Here is a 23,530-nt window from a genome sequence, read left to right as displayed (position 1 = left end):
CTTAGAGATGCCGTGTGGTTAATGAAAAGTAGCGGGGTACGTGCGTGGTTGAGAATTTGTGCACGGAAGAACTTTCGGCTGAGTTCACATTTTCTTTAATTCCTCATGAGATGGGACCACATTCATAGACTTGCAGGTCAAGTCGATTGGTTGATTGCTGTTAGACACAGTCTTCTCTCTTTGATAATCCTTTTTATCTTAACGGTTGTGAGTCGTTCACGTATGTAAATATTCTTTACACACTAAGGATTGAATATTGTCTTATTTTTTATTTCACACCGACTGACTGGATGGATTATCTTAATACCAAAGGGATAATTATCATCATAATGAACATATAATTTTAGACACATTTGCTATATAACTTGATTGTCTACTTAGGAAATCAATTCCTTTTCCTGGTTTCCCAAATAAAGTGATAATAAGAGTTCTTTTTAAATCATTCTATTGGTCATTAAACCACAACGGTTGATTATTGACATCCACCTCATACCGGACACTTTCCCACAGACACTCATACCTAGAGTTTTAGTGATTGGTTTTGAGATTGGTATCGATCTCAGACAATATCAATCTGGATTGGTCTATATCTCTTCAAATTGGACAGATTTATCTGTTTATATTTCAAAAAAAAAATTTCTAATATGTATACCCTTGATCCGTATCAATCCATTGATAATTGGTCAAGAATCGATATCGCGGTCTCTACCAATTAGTCCAATTTCAAATATGAATCTGTTAATCCAACCAATCTGATACCAATTCCTCAAACTACATACCCAACATGTTTTCTGGGATAATTGGCCTTTTGAATGATGCTATGTGCCATTTTGAAAAAGTAGTACGCATGCATGCCTGACAATTAGGATTTTGGAAGAATACTTTCGACTGCAAATAATACATTTCCCTTAATACCTCATCCATAGTTCACTTCAATAGTTGGTTGAATACCATAATTAAAATATAGACGTAGTCTATGGTACGTAATTAAAGCTGTGTTTTCAATGCATTCTTGGAATGCAAACATTTGAAATCGACTTATAATGCATTCCATGAATACATATCAATCACAGCCTTATTGAAATCCTTGTTTTGTTTACTTATGGATAAAAAAATGATAGTATGATTTGATGACGATCCACGTTCTAGATCACTTCCTCTTTAACAAAAAGAAATATAGCAGGACGATTGAAAAAGTAACAAAGGTCAGACAAAGGTACACTGCACGCGTGTACAATGTACACTAATTGTACACGCCAACTCAGTCAATTGGTTTGGTATAGATCACTTTTAAGATGGGATCCACACATGAGAAAAAATAACAATCAATCATCTCACTCTTTCGTTTTTTTGTTTTGTTTTGTTTTGTTTTGAGGTGGGATCCACACATGTGGGAAAACAATCACTCATCTCTTATCTCTTCCCATTTTTTGTTTTGAGGTGGGGTCCCACACATGTGAAAAAACAATCAGTCATCCCAAGTCCAACGGACTTGGATCTTGTGTAGCGGTGGCGGGAGCTGCACTGTGCAGCACTAAAAACCACCCTAAATACAGGGGGAGGGTGGTCATTTCACATGTGGGGCTCAGGTGGGATCCATCTGTTAAATGACTACCTTACCCCTATTTTTCTGTCATTTAGCGGTGCTGCACAGGTGCAGCTCCCGCCACGGCTGTATAAGATCCAATTACTAGTCTAACCCTTATTTTTCTTTTGACGTGAGATCCATACATGAGAAAACAAAATAGGGGCAATTACTATCACTACCCTACACTTAGCCTATATTTATTAAAACTATCCTACCTTAAACTTTTTTTCTAAAACTACCCTGCTTTTAAACTTTTACATCTCCTTCTACCCTCATGTTCTTAAATACCTAGATTGCCCTTCCTTTTCACCTAGTAACTTGCTAATCTATTTAACCTACCATTCATCTTCTAATTTTTACTATTTTTTTCCTTAAAAAGTTAAAAAATGAAGCACCCACCCACTTCTTCTCTCCCCTTTTTTATTCCATTCAGTTTTTTTGTTGTTGTTGTTTTTTCTTCAATTTTTTTATTTAATTAATTTTTTATTCAACATTTCATCATCATCGTTCTTCAAATAGATGATGGTTCTAAGTATCGGTATCGTGTCGCCTGTATCGGGCGATGTACCGATTTTGTTAATCACTGATACCAATACCATGTTGATACCGTATCGGTAGCACGGTACTAACAATGGATAAAATGGTCAGAAAACTCATTTTTTAAGGAAATTCAAGAGTAACTTTGCCCGATATAGCCGATCCAGGCCGATATCGTATCGGTATTGTATCGATTTTGTAGGTTACCGATACCTATTCCGATATCGTGCACTAAAACCATGGAGCAGATCGACTCTCATCAAAAATAGTAAAAAGTAAATTAAATAAAAAGAGGAAGAGAGAGAAGAAGTGGGGTGTTTTGAAGAGAATCCATCTGTTCCATGGTTTTAGTGCACGGTATAGGAACAGGTATCGATAACCTGCAAAATCGATACAGTATCGGCCTGGATCAGCTGTATCAAGCAAAATTACCCCTGAAACTCTTTTAAAATGAGTTTTTTTTTTTACCATTTTACCCCCTTTTCGTACCGTGCTACCAATACGGTATCGGCACAGTATCAGTGACTAGCAAAATCGGTACGTATTGCCCGATACAGGTGATACGATACCAACACTTAGAACCATGGTCTGTTCGAAGAAGAACGATGAGAATGAAATGTTGAATAAAAAATTAATTAAATAGAAAATTGAAGAAAAAAAATCGAATAGAGTAAAAAACGGGAGAGAGAAGAAGCAGGTTGGTGCATTTATTTTTTACTATTTTAATGACAAAAATAGTAAAAAGTAGAAGATGAATAGTAGGTTAAATAGATTAGCAGGTTACTAGGTGAAAAGGAAGGGTAATCTAGGTATTTAAAAACATGAGGGTAGAAGGAGGTGTAAAAGTTTAAAAGCAGGCTAGTTTTAGAAAAGAAGTTTAAGATAGGATAGTTTTAATAAATATAGGCTAAGTGTAGGATAGTGATAGTAATTGCCCCAACACAATATTAGATAATCAATCCCTCTCCCTCTCCCTCTCCCTCTCCCTCTCCCTCCTTTCTTTTTAGGTGGGATCCACACATGAAAAATAAGAACGTCTACCCACTAGGTTGGTGCTTATTTTTCTACTATTTTATAAAAAAAATATTTTTATCGTCTATATTTTTTTGTGTGCAAGGATCCGGGGACATGGCCCCACAAGGAGCCGGTTCATGAACATGAAGATGTGAGAGTACCTGATTCTAGCACTAAGAGAGACTTCTCTAAACGATGGAAGATTAAGGTCCCTTTCTTTCATCCTAGTTCGAACCCATATGTTTGGCTAAACCCTCCACCAGACTGCATAGCTATCAATTGCGATGAATCAATTGAGGGAAATCTTGGAGGATATGGTGTAATTGCTCATGATGTTGCTGGTGCACCAATTTTTGCTGTTGCGGGTGCAATCAAGCCTACGAATGGAGCTTCTGGTGATTAGAAAAGGGCCGGCTACTCTAAGCCAGGTTATTAAACTGCCACACTCACATTCAAATTCGCTCAGACTCAGTGGACGTTGTGCAGGTATAACAGGCCAATTCAAGGTTCCATGGAGTGCTTTGGGTCTAATGGGTGATATCTATAAATTGTGTGGGTGCTTTCAAAGATGAGTTTTCATACACCATGTGAGAAAGATCAACATTTGTGCTGACTACCTGGCTGGGTTTCTATATTCTTGCCACGAAATTCATTTATGTAAAGATAATCTCCTTGAGGCTCTTACCGATATGATCTAGAACAATGTCAAAGAGAAGAAATTCTTTAGACTGTAAATACCTTTATTCTTTTCTATTTAATATAACTTTCCCCTCCCCATCCCCCCCCCCCCCACCCAAAAAAAAAAAAGATCCACAAGAGATTAGGGGTGTAAATGAATAGCCGAAATCCGTTTTCATATTCGTGTTCGTATTCGTTTAGCACTATCGGAATCCGTCCGAAAGTTAAACGGATGCGGATACGGATAGATTATAGCTATTCGAAAAGTTATATTTACATGTAAACGGATAAAATATCCGATCTGAATCCGTGTCCGTATCCGTTAACATTATCCGAATCCATCCGAAAACTAATCGGATGCGGATGCGGATATAGTACTCTCCGAGCCGAATCCAATTCAATCCGTTTACATCCCTACAAGGGATCATCATATGGAACTCGAAAGAGCCAACCACTTCTTGGAAAGCAAGTATAGAGTGGACTAGGTACCGTTTTTCTATATGCAATCCTATGTTTTTGCTCTTTGAAATTTAGATTAGAATCTCTGTTTTTTTTACAGTTTTATATAAAAAATAAAAAAGAAAAAGAAAAAGCTTATGAGAATCCATCTATGTGAAATCCTATGTTTTTGCCCTTTGGAATTTGGATTAGAATCTTTTGAAAATGATCATTAGATTCAACAATTTAACAATTGGGATCGGAGTGACCGGATCAGAATCGATTAAAGCCAATCTCGATTCCTACCAATCTATTAATTGTGTCAGATAGAAGAGGTATGATGGGGCAATCTGATTCGGATCAATCGATCTAATCGATCCAACAGATTCCCTTAAAAATGCCATGTGGTAAACACAACGGACACATAACCAACATGCAGGAGCATAGTTAGCACCTGTTACCATCCTGTGATTTTTTTTTTTTTTTAAAAAAAAAAATACACAGGGGGGAGGGTGACTAAAACTAGAGCCGAAGAAGAGGGAGGGACCGACGAGGGGGAGGGCACAGGGAAGTGGGAGAGGGAAGAGAGAAATAGAGAGGGAAAAGGGCAAAAGAAGATTTCATAAGTTCATACCACTCATTCCCTCCGCAAGGGAATCCATTGCAACCTCGGTACTACTTCTATCGTTATTAATATCATCACTATCTTACATTCTTACCCTTGGAAGCACTACAAAAGTAGCAGAGACCATGGTTCTAATTATCGGTATCGTATCGTTCGATATCAATACTGTGCTGATATCGTATCGATAGTACGATACGGATAAGGGGTAAAATGGTTCAAAAACTCATTTTTTAAGGAAATCAAAGAGTAATTTTATCAGATACAGCTGATCCAGGTCGATACAATATCAAAGAGTAATTTTGTCAGATACAGCTGATCCATGCACTAAAACCATGGCAGAGACAGAGCTGCCACTCTCAGCCTAGAGATTGTCACCACGGTCAGAAGGGTTATAGGGATTCGGCCGTAGAGGGATAGATCGTCTTCTTGATCGGCTAAGGACCTATGCTTGCTACTAAATTAGGGTTATTGAGAGTCGAGATTGTGGTAATACAAGCAGGAGAGTGAGAAGGAGAGAACAAAGAGGGGAGTGGAGCCAGAGAAGAAGAGGGGGAGAGATATGCTTTGGCTAACCAGGGTTAGGATTGTCAAACTATTGGTTTGGTCTGATTTTGATAGCTTTAACTTGATTTTATGCATGTGCCACAATTGAAACTGAAGTCGAACGGTTAAGGTGAGATTTGGTTTCAATTTGGTCTCAACAAGCTCTTATCGATCCCTTATCGATTGTTTCTAGTTTGATCAAATCAAGTGAAAGAAGATATTCTCTCTACACCATGAGTGGAGTGTTATTGGGTTCAATAAATTATTAGAGGGAGTTTTCCTTTACACAGTTCTTTCTTCACTCACAGACTATACATTTGGGTGAGACTCCTGCAGTAATGGAAAGAGCATTTCATTATTGGGAGAGAACAATGAAATCACAATGGTGGGTGAAGCGATTCCGTATATAAGATAAAACATTAACTACACAAATGATCATTTCTTACCATCCAAGGGATATGGGGAGATTCCAATCAATCCAACAACAGAAAAGCATCCATCCCACTATATATTGTTTGCGTTCACTTGGATACAATCAAATGGTTATAGCATTCACACACACAAAATCAAGAGTGCATGGATGAGTGGCCTGGAAATACTACAAATCTTTTGCCTGAAACGAGAAAGGGCAAAATTATAGCACAATGCAAGCGAAAGAAGACGATAGAGAAGATGACAACATTGCTCTGGACCCACTTACATGCCATGGATGTCGCATCTTCCATGCATCGAACTCTCAAGTCCACACTGTACTGCACTGCTAGATTAAGGCACTACAAAGGATTTTACAAGAAACCCTTTGTTTTTTGTTAAAAACATAATTAAGGTTAGGGAGAGGGGTTGTTATGTGCTATGATGTCAGAGTGCAATTTCCCACTAATAGAAGGGTGGGAATTTGATTTGTTTAATAAGAGGGTGGGTTTTAATGAAAAAAATAAAGTGGAGAGTCCTTGAATGGAAAGTGAGAGGGTGTGCATAGGAATCTGCACACTTGTGTCATAGCAATCTATTTCCCTTAAGCTTAAGAAATGTCAAGCCTAGTGTGTTTAATTTGAATGGGAATTATTTTTCTATCAGGTAGAAAAGTCAAATGCCGCTGGAATTTTATAGACAAATGGAACCCAAAAGCCCTTTCGATCATCTCAAACCAGGGTTAAAAATCCAAACTTAGGGTTTGGATTGGACTTGAATCGGTGGAAATCGGCTAAAGAACTCCTAACCCTAGTTTTTGTACAAGATCAGGCCATATTGGCCGATCTGATCTGATCCAATTTTCAAACCCTACCTCAAATGGAACAAGTGGTAAAATAAAGCATGAAAAAATCAAGGATTACCAATAGATGTGTGGTCCACCAAGAGATGCATGGACGTACACGAGGGAGTCACTCCTACCCAAATTGGCTGATCTGATTTGATCCAATTTTTCAAACCCGTCTCAAACGGACTAAATGGTAAAATAAAGCGATAAAAAATTAAGAACTATCAATAAATGCGTGGACCCTCAAGGGATACATGAACATACACGAGAATATATGACATTATATAGAAGGATTTTAGACGAATATTTACACAAGACTAATCCAACAAACAATTACATACATATCCAAAGGTCAAAATTGTAAAATCAATCTTAGTACATGGCTATCTAGAAACACCTCTCCCCTAAATCTCCTTCTTTAAATACCAAAACCTTTCTCATAATAATCTCCAACCCAAGTTCTCTATCAGAGTAACAGTTCTCTCTCTTCTTATCCTTTTCATATTTCATATCATCATCTTCTTGGTTTGGATCGAAAAAAATGGGTGTCACCACCTTTACAGAAGAGATCTATGGCCCAATTTCTTCCACTTTTTAAGGAAAAAGCTGTGATCATGAGGTACAAAAGCATATATAGTGAGATTAATTTCGGAGAGCATGTTGACAAGCCTTAAATTTGCATGCTTAAAAGAATTTCAATCGTGTTACATGTTTGCAATAAACTGTTCGGAAAGAGAACGCCACCTGGTTGCGCAGCGCAAGCCATCCTGTGTCTTGACACAAAGGCACACGAAATGACCATTACACCCCTTGGATCCTGCAAATGACTAGGGGTGCGATAGTCATTTCACGCACACCTATGTCAAGGAGCAGGGGCGGCGTGTCTGACATGATCAGATGACATTCTTTCTTCCTAAACTGTTATTTTGATTTGCTGAATAGTTCTAAGATCATTTTTTTTTGGCAAGAAAGGACTTAGAAAAGAAGAAATATTTATTTGTTGAATAGTTTTAAGGCCAGATTTTTCTTTTCTAGTTGTCTTTTTGTCAATGGAAAAGAAAAAAAAGATGAAATATTCTTTTTTCAAATGTGAAATCACCTTGGGAATGATGAAATTTGTTTTCTAATTCTTGTCATGAAGTTTCTTTTCAAAATTGTAAAACTTTCCAAGAAATTTAAATTTGGACTAAGTTTTCCTCCACTCATAGAAGACAGTTCACCCACCATCCTAGGGTTCTCAAACCCCTCCTAAGGTTTTAGTAAGTTCCAAAATACCTTCCAGATAACCTTTCCTGCTCTCTCCCACCCCACGGTGAATGGGATCCCATTTACCATGGGTGAAGGGAATTCGGTGCTTTAAAATTTTTTTTATTATCATTTTTCTCCTTATTTTCCCCCTATTTATTTCTTCCCAAACTTACTTATCCTAAGTTTATGACCTGCATTTGGTGTACTTTTTTGCTAAAGGTCAGCAAAGTGTGTATTAACTATCAAATGTCAATGTTACAAGTTCTGAAAGATCCCCCATAGGGGCAATAAAATCATCAAAACACTCTCATATCCCCTTTTAGCATGATGCTGTAAGTACCGTGGTCCTCGCAGTGACGAGGCCTCCGCAGCCTTATTGGTTATTTGGGGATTACCATGGGTGCAGGCATATATTAAGGCTGGGTATATTACCAGTGTATAAAAACAATATTAGGGGATTGGGATCATACATCCAAATAAAATAATGTGAAGTCGCCACCTAGGGTTTGGGCCTAGGACCCGTTAGGTGTAACCCTCTCTGGTCTGACCAGAATTGGGCTACGTGACTCCATATGGTCTGACCAGAGGTTCGGGTAAGGGGTCAGGTTACGAGTGTGGGAAGGTATTAGGCACCCACCTCGCCCGGCAGAAGCCGGTCTCTCTGTAATAGATGCTACATGATAACAAATATTCTCTCTCTTTTATTACGGGGATAGGGGTACTATGCACACTACATTATAATATTATGAACTTTATTGCATCTACAAGATGTATATCGAAGCAATAAGACGATGAAAGGACTACATTGAAATGGTAAAAAGGCAGTGATTATACCTGTGCAGATGTATTCCCTTGGCTCAGGGGAGATGGACGAATGGACCGACGCCGATTCCTTTTGGGCAGAGTAACAGCTTTGCCAAGTAACTTGGCAGTGAGCAAAGAGACAGAATGACGTCTGTAAAAAGGGGGTTTTGATCGTTATCCGTACATTGACGGGATAACAATACCTATAAGCAGAACCACTCTATACTCAGGTGAGTAATCGAAGGATCTACCCACGCCAAAAAAAATCCTTGCTCACTCACACACTTATTGGAGACAAAGAAGAGGAAAGGGGAGAAAAGGGAGCAAAAGAGGGCTGGAATCACATATGGAGGGTCCCTAGCCAAAAAAAAAACCATGAGAAATGAGGGAGGGGGACCCTCCTATTTATAAGGAGGGGGGACTTTTCCACGGCGCCGTGGGGGACTTTTTGGCTATTGGGCCGGATAAGTCCTCCACGGCGCCGTGGGGGACTTTTCCACGGCGTCGTGGGTGACATCAGCAAGCTGATGTCACACCCCCTTATGGCACCGTGGAAAAAGTACATAGGTGTCGTGGTGGGTCCCACGGTGCCGTGGGAGCGCAGTGCCCTTTTTCCTTTGTTTTTGAGCCTGAAATGGGCCCTTTTGGGTTCAAAATGGTTCTTGGGCTCATGGGTCAAGTATTTTTGGGTCAAGAAAGAGAGAAAGTACGTCATCCATTGTCCATGTCCCATTGTCATCATCGCCAAAGAGAGTGACAAAATCCGGTGTCTGCAAATGCCAAATAAGGGCAAATAACAGCAACAAATAAATTTCCAACTATCATTGGAACCGAAACCTGCTCCTTTCAAGTAGGTCCTACTCTATATCGTTGTGAACAAAGCTTAGTGCATCTCCCCACCTATGGGATTCCTGTGTTGAAGTGCTCCTCTTCGCCATAAGATCAACAACTGTATTTGCTTCTCTGTAACTGTGGGTAATTCTCCATATAATACTATTAAGGTAGCCCGCAACCTCTAGCCAAAAGTGACGAAACCTCCATGGAATCTTACCACTCCTAATGGACTTCACCACCGCTTCAGCATCGCACTCTATCCATAGCAGCTGAATGCCTTTATCTCTAGCCAACTGAACACCAAAAAAGAAAGCAGACAGCTCAGCAAAGAAGTTTGTATTTATTCCCATGTACTACACAAAGCTTCCCTCTGGCCTTCCTAGGCTGTTGCGAATTATCCTTGCTGCACTAGCATGACCCGGATTTCCAATGGAACAACCATCGATATTTAACTTCCTCCAATGCACATCTGGTTTTCTCCATAAGATTTCTCTAATTTGGGTGGCCTTGGCATTTGGAAAAGAAGCTCCAATTTCGCAAGCAATAACCAGGTCCTGTAGATATTTAATGGTACACCTCATTAAAGTACACGCATCCTTCAGGTTTGACTTTAAAGTGCGCAAGATGTCGGTTGTTCTCTTCCCATTCCCTTCAAAACGACACCTGTTTCTTTCACTCCATATGTGAAATGGAACTAGAACAAAACCCGCTAACCAAACTGAAGCTAAGGCACTTGTTTGGGCTTTTTCCTTCCACCATACTATCAACTCTTGCATTGAATCCTTTGTCGGCCAAGCTTTTTGAAACATTGCTAGAAAACCCTGCCACAACATAACAGAGAAAGAGCAATCAATGAGGATGTGTTTCTGGGTTTCATTTGCTTTCAAGCATAGGCTGCATCTTGACACCATAGGGACGCCTCTCTATGTAACCATATCATCCGTTGGCAACTTAGAATGCAACAGACACCATCCAAAGACCGAGTGTCGAGGCTACAAATAAGAGGCCCAGACCACTGAATGCCAACCCGTTCTACAACCTTCCCTTATTAGCCTCTCCCATGCTGACTTCACAGTAAAATTCCCATGTTGGGATAGGGTCCATACTCTGCAGTCCTTAGTCTTAATGGTTGGTAGAGCTATGGACCTAGCCTGGTTGACAACTTGTTGTAGCATCGCCGATTCCACTGTAGGGAGACACCATGCAGCATTTTTAATAAAATCAGCCAGCGGGGTGTGTAACGTCCTTAGCCAGGTCCCATACCCCTGAAGATCTTGGTGAGTTGAAACAATAGTCCCCTGTAGCCATCGATCATGCCAAAAGTCAATGTTTGCGCCATCACCCACTATCCAGGCTTCATGGTCCGAAACAAAGCCCCCCATCTTCCTAATTTCGTTCCAAATTGAGGATGGGGAATTATGCTAATTTTTAATCAATCCCTTTGTTGTGAACCCTACTCGAAGAAAGTTGGTAATTAGTGTGTTTTTTGACTTAATTCCCCAACAGAGCTTACAAAGGAGCGCCTTGTTCACATCCCTTAACTTCCTAATGCCCAAACCCCCTTCATCATGAAGCTTGCATACCATCTCCCATCTAACAGTAATTCCCTTGGACGATTCCGGGTCCCCACCCCAAATAAAATTATGTACCCACCTCTCCATCATAGTTAATAAAGACAGAGGCCACCAATAAATAGAGAAAGTATGAATTGGCATGCCTGAGATGACAGACCTTACCAATTGAATTCTCCCTGCCATTGAAATTAACTTTCCTTTCCACCCTGCAAGCCTTGACTTGAACCTGTCCATCATTGACAATAGAGCTTCCTTCCTAACCCTTCCTTTAAAGATATCAATCCCCAAGTATCTGGTGGGGAATTTGCTGTCCGAGAATCCAATGATGTCCTTGATCCTAGCCTTCCTGGCAACGCTTACATTACATAAGAACAGCTTACTCTTCTGCAAATTAATACTCTGGCCCTAGTAACTTTGATAATCCCCCAGGAACGCTTTCAGCCACCGCACAGGGCGAACACCTGCTTTAATAAATAGGAAAACATCGTCAGCGAACAATAAATGGGTGGGGACCTGGACCCCCATTGGCCCTGTAAGTGGGGTAATCTTTCCATTCGCTCTTAGCTATGCCAAACTCCTGCATAAAACTTCCCCAACGACAATAAACAGCAAAGGGGCCAAAGGGTCCCCTTATCGAAGCCCCCTCTCAACTCCAAAAAAACCCACTGGACCTCCATTAATTAAAATTGAGAGCTTTGCTGAAGCCAGGAGCTGATGAGTCAGATTAACCCAAGTGTCACTAAACCCGAACTTCCTCATAGCATCAAACATGAAGTCCCATTCCATAGTGTCATATGCTTTTTGAATATCCAGCTTCAAACCTATTCCTCCTCCAAAAGCTTTCCCATGCAAGGAGTTTGTGAGCTCAGAGGCCGCACAAATATTAGAAAAAATGATCTTCCCCTTTTGAAATGCACCTTACTCTTCAGAAATCAGTTTAGGCAGGAGCCCCGATAATCGGTTGGCCAGGATCTTTGGTGGCAATTTATACAGGATATTCCCTACACAAATCGTCCGAAACTTGTCCAAGGTGATAGCCTCCTCCACTTTAGGCACTAGGGTGATGAAATTGTTATTAACACCCTTAGTAATGATGCCCTCACAAAAAAAGTTTATAACTGCCCTGCACACATCCTTCTCAATGATCTTCCAACACCTTCTACAAAATGCACCTAGAAAGCCATCGAGTCCAGGGGCACCATCTAGATCTAGATCAAACACTGCCGCTTTAATCTCTTCTTTGCTTGGGACTGCAGTAAGGAACCCATTGTCTTCCGCTGTAAGCACTTGAGGAATGCACGAAAGCAACTCCGGGCGGGCCATAGAGGGGGTACGTTTATGGAATGCCTCATAGTAATCAGACACATAACTGTTAATCTGGTTAATATCACTGAGGAGAGAACCATCCGCCTTTCAGCACCCTAATAAGACTCTTTGATCGCCTTATCCTTGTAGCAAGGTGGAAAAATTTAGTGTTGCGATCCCCACAAGTGAGGTACCTGATTCTCAACTTCTCCGCCCACAATTTCTCCTGCAGGGAAATAGCCCTCACATAATCTTGCCTAGCATGCTGTTCACACTGCACCAAGAACTCCGAGCTTCCCACAGTTTCAATGGTCTCCTGTACATCCTCCAAAGCATTTCTAGCACGCTCAACTTCCACATTCATGTTTGGGAACTCTGATCTGGACCACTCCCTTAATGTAACCTTTAACCTCTTTAGCTTCTGAGTAACCACATAGAAAGGAGTCCCTGTAACATGGTCAGCCCAAGAGCGCTCTACAACAGCCATAAAATCATCATGATCCAACCAAAACCGTTGCAGCCTGAAAGGACAATTCTTCGGTTTTGGCACTGCATCCGCTACCACTAGAATTGGTGAATGATCCGAGACTGATCTCGAAAGCACACGCTGGAAAGCATCACCATAAGCATTGAGCCATGCCGAATTACACAGACTTCTGTCGAGCACTGTAACAGTGTTCCCTCTCCTTCTATTATTACTCCAAGTGAACTTGTTCCCTTTAGTCGGCAGTTGGAATAGCGAGGTGGCATCTAGAAACGCCGCAAACTCCTGAGCAGATCCATTATTGAAAGCACCAGATCCCCACCTCTCTGAAGCTAGCAGTGTGGCATTGAAATCCCCCAAAACCAGTCAGGGCAGCGCTGATATTGATTGGCTTGATAGGTCTACCCACAACTCTCTCCTTCGAACACGAAAACTACTAGCATGGATCGAGGTTAGGAAAACCTCTCCCCCCTTACTTCACACAACACAGTAAGTTGTAGATCCGACGAGCTAACAATCACTGGCTTAGAAACACTATTCCTCCAGACGATCCACAAATTTGGGTGCTTTCCCTCTCTTTCATTATGAATGCACTCAACACAGAAACCCAAGTGCTTAAAAAATAATTTTGGAAATTTCTCTGGACCCACCATTGGCTCACCCACACAAATCACGTCAGGTCCATGAATCTTCACCAGAATTCTTAAGGCAACCTTAGTGTTGCTGTTAAGAATTCCACGCAAATTCCAATACACAACCTTCATTAAAAACCAGAGGGTTTAGTGGCATCTCGTGCGGCTCTGTGTGGCAGATTCTGCACCTTCTTCGGCTACTTACCAGCTCTCTTATTCGATACTGGCGTGAAAGAACCCACGAGCGCTGCATCCAATTGTCTGACCTCATCAAAAGCCCTAAAGGAGACTGACGGGTCATGAAGAACAACTTGGTCCTCCCCACTAGGTAAAAACTCCTGGTCACACAGCACCCCTCCCTGTGCAGGGGAAGACCCCTGTGAGTCGCTAGTGCCTTGGCAATGCAAAACCACCTCAATAGTCCCTCCCACGCTTGAAATCTCTGGTTGCACAACAGGTCCTTCCCCCACGCTCACATTGGCAAAGCCTTGCTGCCCCTCTATCGACTCACTTCTCATCTCAGGCTACACTACCCCACCCGTCCCCTGATGCACTACCATAGCCGCACTAGTGGAATTGCGTAGCACCTCCTGAACTAAAGAACCAGTCCCTCCTTGGCACGCAACCCCTATGTTTAAGGCACCAAAACCCTCCTTATGCCGCCCATCAAAGCCCTCGAGCTGATATAACACCAAGGTCTCGGTGGTAGGGCAGATTTGCACTTCAGGCTACTGTGAAGCAAAAACTCCCTACACTACCGTCCCTCGTACCGAGGCCCCTGACGAAGCCCTGTTACTCCTCCCTACTCTGGCATTGTTAAGGGTATTCTGGTCTTTCTCTCATGAAGTTGGAACATATCACATATGATATAAAATCTCTCCAAAATAGCAAGTTGCAATCGGTCTCACATGTGATATCAAATCTTCACAAGAATAGTAAGTCAGAATCGTCCAAGTATGGCAAGTTAGGATTGACTCCACATGTGACATAGAATGTAATATCTCTAGGTGTAGTTTCCATATTTTATGTGAGTCATTACCATATATGGTGATCATGTAATTGTATCTCTATATATTCTCCTATTGAGAGGAGATCAAATTAATGCAATGAAATCAAAGTTTGAACTCTAACATGGTAATCAGAGCCTCAACTCCAACGAGCTTCTCTATTCTCTAAATTATTTTTTTCAATGATGGAAGGAGCTCTATCTTCTACGGTGGTTGGGGCACTCTCCTCCTCTACTGAGGTGCCCAGCCTTCCCTCCTTCCCCAATGCACATCACTATATCTTTATCAAATTAACTTCAAAGAATTTTCTTTATTGGCAAACTCAAGTGGAGCCGTTTCTAGATGGATTAGGCCTCTTTGGTCATGTCGATGGCACCCTCACCTGTCCAACCGAGCCAACTACAGTAACTCATTGGCGTCGGCAGGACTCCATGATACGAAGTCTTCTCCTTGCATCTCTTTTCGATGAGGTGTTCTCTTTGGTGCTTGGCAAATGAACTAGCAGAGACATATGGACCACACTTTCTACTGCTTTCTCCGCTCCTTCAGAGAGCCGTATTATGTCCTTGTCTATGGCCCTTCAAGACCTGGAACAAAAGCCGGATGAGTCAATTTCACAGTTCTTACAGCGAGCGAAAGCAATTGCTGCAGAGCTTGCTGCCTCGGGACAACCTCTGCGTCCCACCCAGTTCAACTTGCATATTTTTATAGGATTAAAGCCTGACTTCCGTCCAATGGTTTCTTCTCTCCTTACTCGGACGGATCCTATTGAATATGATGACTTGCACGCTTCTTAGCCATGAGTTCCTCAATGGCTCATTCTTAAGCAAGCTGGCCATCTTAGAGACTCCAACATCTACACCTGCATTGCCATCTGTGAATAATGCTCAACAAACTGCTTCACCTTCTTACTCTGTTTCAGCCTCGGCTAACTGCGGTGGACATGGTGGCCCTGGTGGTCAGGGTCGGGGTTTTAGAGGACGTGGTGGCCACTCTTATGGCCATTTCTGGTGCACTATTTGTAGGCGCACAAACCATAGCACCGATCGATGCTTTTATAGGCAGCAACAACCCTGCTCCAACCCTATGAACCAACCCTATCTTCCATCTGGCCAATTTCCCATGGCCAATTATTCCTATTCCACCACCGTCCTTCCATACCCACACCCCAACCCACCATTGCTGCCTACACCACCGAACAATAATTCCCTACCTTGGTATCCCGGTTCCGGTGCTACACATCACGTGGCACCTGATCTTCATGGGTTCTCTCAGTACGATCATTATAATGGTATGGATCAGCTTCATGTTGGTGATGGTAAGGGGTTGCACATCTCTCATCTTGGTCATTCTTCCATTCCTACTCCATCCAATCGTTCTTTGTCTTTACATAATATTCTTCATGTTCCTGACATTAATAAAAGGCTTCTTTCTGTTCATAAATTTACAAAGGATAATAATGTCTATTTGGAGTTTCACCCATCTCACTTTCTTATGAAGGATCAGGTCACCAAGTCAATACTGCTCTTTGGACCGAGTAAGGGAGGTCTCTATGAGCTTTCTGTGTCTTCTTCTCCTTCTGCAAACACTGCCATTTCCTATTCTCTTGATCTCTGGCATCGTCGTCTAGGTCATCTGCATGAGCACCTTTTACGCTTTATGCTTCATTCTAATAATTTGCACTTTGTTTCTTCTCGTTTGAATTCTTTGTGTACTGAATGCAAGTTGGGAAAAGCTAGTAGATTGACATTACCTGTTACTGGCAGTCGTAGTTTATCTCCTTTAGATCTTGTCTTTAGTGATGTTTGGGGGCCTTCTCCCACTGCTTCTTGTAATGGACACAGATATTATATTATTTTTATTGATGATCATTCCAAATATATCTGGTTTTACCCCCTTGTGCGCAAATCTGATGAGTTCACTATTTTTATGCAATTTAAATCGATGGTTGAACGTACTTTTGAACGCAAAGTTAAATCTATCTAGACCGATTGGGGTGGGGAATTTCGTACCCTTCCAAAATTTTTTCAGCAATTGGGTATTACACATCGGTTATCTGCACCCCACACCCATGAACAGCAAGGGAATGTTGATCGTCGTCACCGTCACATAGTTGAGATAGGGCTTACACTCCTTGCACAGAGTGGTGTTCCTCAGTTATATTGGCATTTTTCTTTTGAAACGGCTGTCTTTCTCATCAATCGAATGTCGTTCTCAGTCATAAATTCTCTTTCTCCATATTAGTTGGTTTATCATAGGGTACCTGATTACAAATTTTTTCGTGCTTTTGGGTGCCGTTGTTTTCCTTATCTCCGTCCTTATAACAGTCATAAGATGGATTTTCGTTCTGCTCCTTGTGTTTTTTTGGGTTATAGTACATCTCATTACGCTTACCGTTGTTTCAATCCTTCTACAGGCAAATTCATTATTGCCCGGCATGTTCGTTTTGGTGAACAAGTTTTTCCTTTCATTGAGTCTATTCTTGGTGCACCACCTGCGGCTTCTTCTTCTTCTCAGTCGTGGGGGGTAGCACCCGTTCATGTATCTTCCATTGGTGCACCCTTACCACACCACAACACCATACCATCACCTATACCGCTACCACCATCACTAAATCCATCTCCACAGCCCAGCCCAATCATACCATCACAAAACTGTTCTCCACAGCCCAGCCCACCTACATCACCACTGAGCGCATCTCCCCAGCCAAGCCCATCACCACCAGCCTCATCGCCTTCCCCCTTGCCAAATACCGACCTCTTCAGGACATCTATGCTTCCACTGGCCCTATTACTCATCGATCTGGTGCTTATATTGCTACTACTGATTCTAATGCTTTGGTTGAGCCTACTTATTACACGCAGGCCTCTAAGAGTGTAGAATGGCGAACAACAATGTCTGAGGAGTTTAATGCATTATTGAAGAATGGCACATGGAAATTGGTACCCCCTGCATCCCACCAAAATTTAATAGGGTGCAAGTGGGTATTCCGGATCAAGAGGAAGGCGGATGGGAGCTTAGAATGTTATAAGGCAAGGCTGGTTGTGAAGGGGTTCCATCAACAGCAGGGGCTTGACTATGGGGAAACGTTCAGCCTAGTCGTCAAGCTCACAACCATTCGTAGTGTCATCTCCATAGCCGTATCGCAGGGTTGGCAGATACGTCAGTTGGACGTTCACAATGCCTTTCTTCATGGCCGCCTTGAAGAGGAGGTGTACATGACACAACCTCCAGGTTTTGTTGATCCCAATCGGCCTAACCATGTCTACAAGCTTGAGCGTTCGCTTTATGGTCTCAAGCAGGTGCCAAGAGCGTGGTTCCAGCGTCTTACAGAATTTTTTATTCAGCTTGAATTTGTGGGGTCCAAGATAGATGCATCTCTTTTTGTTCATCGTCAAGGACGCCAGGTTTGCTACATTTTAATTTATGTGGATGATATTTTGATTACAGGCAATGATCAGGCTGAAGTTCGCTCTCTTCTTCAACAACTTTCTACTGAGTTCTCAATAAAGGATTTGGGCCTGTTACACTTTTTCTTAGGGATTGAAGTGCAGCCCCATTCAAAAGGGTTGCTATTGTGTCAGGCGCGTTATATTTCTGATTTGCTACATAAAGCTGGAATGGATAACTGCAAATCTGTGTCAACACCCATGTCCAGCACTAAGATCCCATCTGACTCAGGGGGTGCAGCCATGCCGAATCCCACTGAGTATCGTTCCATCATTGGGGCACTTCAGTATGTGACCCTGACACGCCCTGATGTGGCTTTCTCGGTGAACAAGGCGTGTCAATACATGCACTCACCCACGGTTGAGCACTGGCAATTGGTTAAGCGCATCCTGCGTTATTTGAAGGATACGCGAACACATGGACTTTTGTTTGAAAGGTGTTCCTCACACTCTCTACAGGCCTTCTCTAATGTAGACTGGGCTGGGGATAGCACTAATCGCAAGTCCACTGGCGGCTTTGCTATTTTTCTTGGAAATAATCTTATATCTTGGACATTAAGAAAACAGCGCACCGTGGCGCGCTCATCCACTGAGGCGGAGTACAAATCGCTGGCTGATGCAGCAACCGAGCTTATTTGGTTAGAATCTCTCTTCTGCGAGCTGGGGTTTCCATTGAAAGGACCACCGATCCTATGGTGTAACAACATAGGTGCTACTTATCTCTCTGCGAACCCGATTTTCCAATGTCGCACGAAGCATGTGGAAATCGATTTCCACTTCGTGCGAGACTAGGTTGCCAAACACCAGCTCCAAGTGCAATTTATTTCTACCAAGGACCAACTGGCCGACACGTTCACTAAGCCTTTGGGTACTGCCCGATTCAAGTTAATTCGAGACAAGCTGAAGATTCATGTGCCGGAATCTCCACCTTGAAGGGGTGTGTCAAGGGTATTCCGGTCTTTCTCTCATGAAGTTGGAACATATCACATATGATATAAAATCTCTCCAAAATAGCAGGTTGCAATCGTTCTCACATGTGATATCAAATCTTCAGAAGAATAGTAAGTTAGAATAGTCCAAGTATGGCAAGTTAGGATTGGCTCCCCATGTGATATAGAATGTAATATCTCTAGGTGTAGTTTCCATATTTTATGTGAGTCATTACCATATATGGTGATCATGTAATTGTATCTCTATATATTCTCCTATTGAGAGGAGATCAAATTAATGCAATGAAATCAAAGTTTGAACTCTAACAGGCATCAACATACTCCGCTCCAGGGATAGCAGCCTCCACTCGTGTCACCTGATGGTGAGGAGGGCAATTCTCCAACCGATGCCCATATTTCTTGCAATCCCAACAACGTGAAGGTGGATCCTCAAACACCACCGATTGTTTAAACAAAAATAACTCAGCACTCCCAGGCTACTCCCGTTCCACCAAAACTTCTGAAACCCTAGGCTGTGTTTCATCCACATCCACACAAACCCTAGTAAAGTGACCATAGAACGAGGCTTTGGTCTTTCTATCAATGGCTACCGGCCGTCCCACCGCATTAGCTATGGAAAAAAGTATATCATCATGCCAGTACTCCTGCGGTAGATCTGTAAAGCGGATCCAGATTAACCGATGAGACATTTGTTGCGTATCAACGTTGAAATCCAGACTCCAGCGCTAAAACCTAAGCAGTTGCCCTCCAATACGGCAAGGCCCTTGTCTCCAAATCATCAGCATATCAGACTCCAAATCAAATCTGAATAAAATAAACCCTTTACCTAGGGTTTTTAACTCCACCGTCCCCGAGAGGGCCCATGAGTCTTTTACAAAACTCCTATCATTCATTGACAAATACCTGAAGTTTAGCCTGCCAATCAGCGAAAATTTGAGTCTGCTCATTTGCTCCTCATATGCCAACTGGGGGATCTTGATGCACGTCATGTTACCGTCCCTCACAGGCTGAGGGAGGCTTTCCATGTTAGGAACAGGGAGTTGCGCACCTACTACCGCTGCAAAGGACTTTCGCTGGGGAACCTGCTTTGGGCCAGACTCCTCCTCACGATGGCGATCACCCTCCACGTTCCCCCAATTGAGATCCTGCAGTTCTCTCGCATCAGGATCCAAGGTTTTCGACTGATCTTCGTCTCCTTCACGAAAAACCCTAGGGGCGTCCTCTTGGGAAACCCTAGTCGCTGCGCTGCTCTCACGCTCTCCAGAACTCATATTTTTTACAATTTTGCTTATCCGCATTTGGTGTACTTACCTCTTATTTTTTCTTCCTTTGTTTTCTTTTTTATTTTTACCTTATGGGCTTTGGTTTCATGGTCTAAATAAGAAGGCCTTCTTTTGTGGCCCAAGAAGATCAGGATCAGATCTGGCATTGTCATATCACTATGGATTTATAGATCAAGATCAGATTTGGCGTATCAGTCAATCCATATTGGTATCAATGGGGATTAAATTCACTAAGCTTCAAAATTTGGCCAGGCTCTTGCAACATTGATGGAAGTAAAAGAAAAGAAAAGGTTGATATAAAATTTTAGTTGTAGAGCTTTTCACATTAAGAGTAACAAAAAGAGTTATAAAGTTTAGCATTGGGGCCTAATATTTTTAGAAAGAATGTAGAAGTAGAAATTTTTCAGTACTTCATAAAGCAAAATTTCTTGGACCGTCTAAGCAATGTTTATGGTTTGTATACGCAGTCATTTTGTGTCATGTAAAAAGATAATGTGACAATTTCAACCGTTGGATACTTAAATAATTGCTTATTCTGTAAATGTATCAAATTTCACATACTCCTTTCCTAGTAAAAAATATTCAATGCTTTGTTTTGTCACTTTGTAAACTCTATTTAGGCTGAAACTTGAAATGTACGTAGGATCCGTTTTTAAAATTTTACTATACCTTGTAGACTTGGAAACCAACTTTTACATTCAAACAAACAGAATCTCTACAACATTTCATAGACAAAGTAACATGAACACATTTTGATTCTTGTCTAACATGTAGGTAGCCCTTTCAAATGCATCCAGCACTGGATCGAAGAACTTGATAAGGAGAATTTCATGTGCAAGCATACATTGATCGAAGGTGGTGTAATTGGGGACAAGATCATAAAGTTTGTTAAAACAGTTGAGTTTGAGGCCTCTCCAAATGGTGGATCCATTTGCAAAATTACTAGTGAGTTCCACACTGTTTATGACTGTGAGGTTAAAGAAGAAGAAATCAAGATTAGTAAGGATATGGCAATAGGGGTCTCAAGGTTGTGGAAGCTTACCTCTTGGAGAGCCCAAATGCCTATGCTTAGGACTCTTTCTATAGCTCTATGACTCTATATGGTGTCAATAGAGCTACTTTGGCTCAATAATAAAGAAGTCTTTTATTTTGGTTGTGCTTTTTGTTTTTATGGTGAAGAGTTGCTAATGCTTCAATAAAGGCAGATTTGCATGAAATTTATTAATGGGTGAAACAGTTCTGGTTCTTAATGGATTCCATACAATATTACAAGTGTCCAAAATTTTTAAATTTTTACTTGATCAAATAAATTACCAAATATCTATTTCTAAGCATACATACAGCCAAATTTCCATCCATAAGCAAACAAATACGAATATGAACAAAAACGCTTAAAAGGAAATATTTAATGCTAAACATACCAATGATTTTTTCTTTTAATCCCGAACATTCTCTAGGACCCAAGCTGGCCCTTAAAATTTTATTAAAATCAAAATCAATCAAATAGAATAAATACAAGGGGGGGGGGGGAGAGGAACATTCCCGCCTTACCCCAATCCGAAAAGGATAACAAACTAAATCACTCACTCAAAAAAAGGATCTCTCTCCCTTACAAAATCCAAAAGGCACCTGCTGATTTCTCAAGACTGTAAGACCTAAAACATCCCCGTGCAATATCCTCCTGAGATCCAAAGAATAGTAGAATCAGAACTAAACAGAGAGTTAGTTGCCTATTCACATGCATAATTTTCCAACCAGTGAATCCAAAAAACTAAAATCCCAATCACCAATACCAAATGTATGTTTATATGCAAGTTTTGAATGGGTATGATAATTCCGATTCCAGCCGGTTCCAAACTGGTCATTTGGTTATGAAATCATTGGGACACCCATCCCAGAAAACAACCAATCCCATTTTCTAATCATTTCCAAAATTCAGATCTGGAACCGGGCCAATAACTTAATAAGTGGATTGATTCTGCCGTTCTAGTTCTAGCAAATCGATCTTGGTCCAATTCTAGGTTTTGGTCCTAAATTGGCACACTTATACTAATCTAGTTAGTGTGGTATCTTGGTAAAGGCCAGCTAATCACAAAACATATTCCCACATCAAACCACATTCAAGTCATTAGCTTTATCTAGGTTAAAAGAAAATAAACCGCCTAAAAAGGATACCGATCAACCACTTGCTAATGGGAAGAAAAATAAAAAGTTAAAAACTGAAAGTGAGTGATTGACGACTCAAGAAAAGTCATTCTTCGACAATTTATAGGTTATATATACATAAGGGAGAGGGTTCTTCATGATCCATGATGTCAGTTGGGTTAGAAATCTCCTACGCCACACCAATGGTTGTACAGGGAACATTATCGATCATCTATATCGGAGTGGGGCCCATATGGTTAGAAAGGGGAAGATAAACAATTGAAAAATCCCATGTAAGAAGACAATAGTAGACTGATGCAGTGGGAAAATTCTCCCTATATATAATTTAAGGGTTGACGTCACGTAAGTTGCACCTAGACACACATGGGGTGGTATTTCTGCCATTCAACAGGCGGGTCGGTCATTTTGCCATCCCCCATTTGTCTGAGTGCAGCCTGTGCCTTCGACACTAGAGAACATTTTCCCATAATGCAATTAAATCTTTAATTAGAATTTTCAACCAATATATGCATCCGAAAAACAGGAACATTTTTTGTGACACATGTTTGACACCCCCGACTTACCAAATCTATCTTAACAAAGCTTACCTCAGTATAAAATTTGTAGAGGTCACAGATGAAAGCTTACCCTGGAGTATTGAAACAGTTGCATAAACGATCCCAAAGAGCTATCATTGCACCGAGCAATTATTGCATTATTCATCATCATTATTATTGTCACCATCGGACCATCTGAAGAAATCTGCTACCAACTTAGCACTGGATTCTTTGTTAGGTATTTGTTTCTCTGAATCCTTGTTTTTGAACAAAACCTTACAGAATTTCGAAGGGGCTATGTACTGATAATAACCTTGGGAGGAGTCGTATATCACTAAACTTAATTCCTCAATAGAATCTTTGGTTTCCAGAGGAAACCCAAACCAGTCAAAGCCTTTGAAATGGTGGATGTAGATTATGTCGTCTCTCTTCTTATAATTATTATTAGTGATCAATTCAATGTCATTGTCCTCAATTCTAATCCAATGTGTAAACTTAATCCTTCTTACTCCCCGACGGATATAAGCTTCAACCACAAAGTGCATCCCTCGTTCTGACCGTTTCCAAGATGCCAATG

General features: G+C 41.3%; 1 long non-coding RNA gene across 1 annotated transcript; it reads right to left on the bottom strand.

Moving 5' to 3' along the window:
* Nucleotides 1–351: 351 nt before the first annotated feature.
* On the bottom strand, nucleotides 352–23,378 carry LOC122640055. The gene is made up of 3 exons (XR_006329619.1): nucleotides 23,294–23,378; nucleotides 18,179–18,184; nucleotides 352–364 (listed from the first exon to the last, which is right to left on the bottom strand). It is a non-coding gene; the product is annotated as an uncharacterized LOC122640055 (long non-coding RNA).
* Between the last annotated feature and the right edge of the window lie 152 nt (nucleotides 23,379–23,530).

The sequence above is a fragment of the Telopea speciosissima genome, chromosome 9 (assembly GCF_018873765.1).
Source record: "Telopea speciosissima isolate NSW1024214 ecotype Mountain lineage chromosome 9, Tspe_v1, whole genome shotgun sequence".
NCBI lineage: Eukaryota > Viridiplantae > Streptophyta > Magnoliopsida > Proteales > Proteaceae > Telopea > Telopea speciosissima.
Note: the sequence above shows the minus strand (reverse complement) of the source record. Positions and strands in the feature narration are given on the sequence as shown.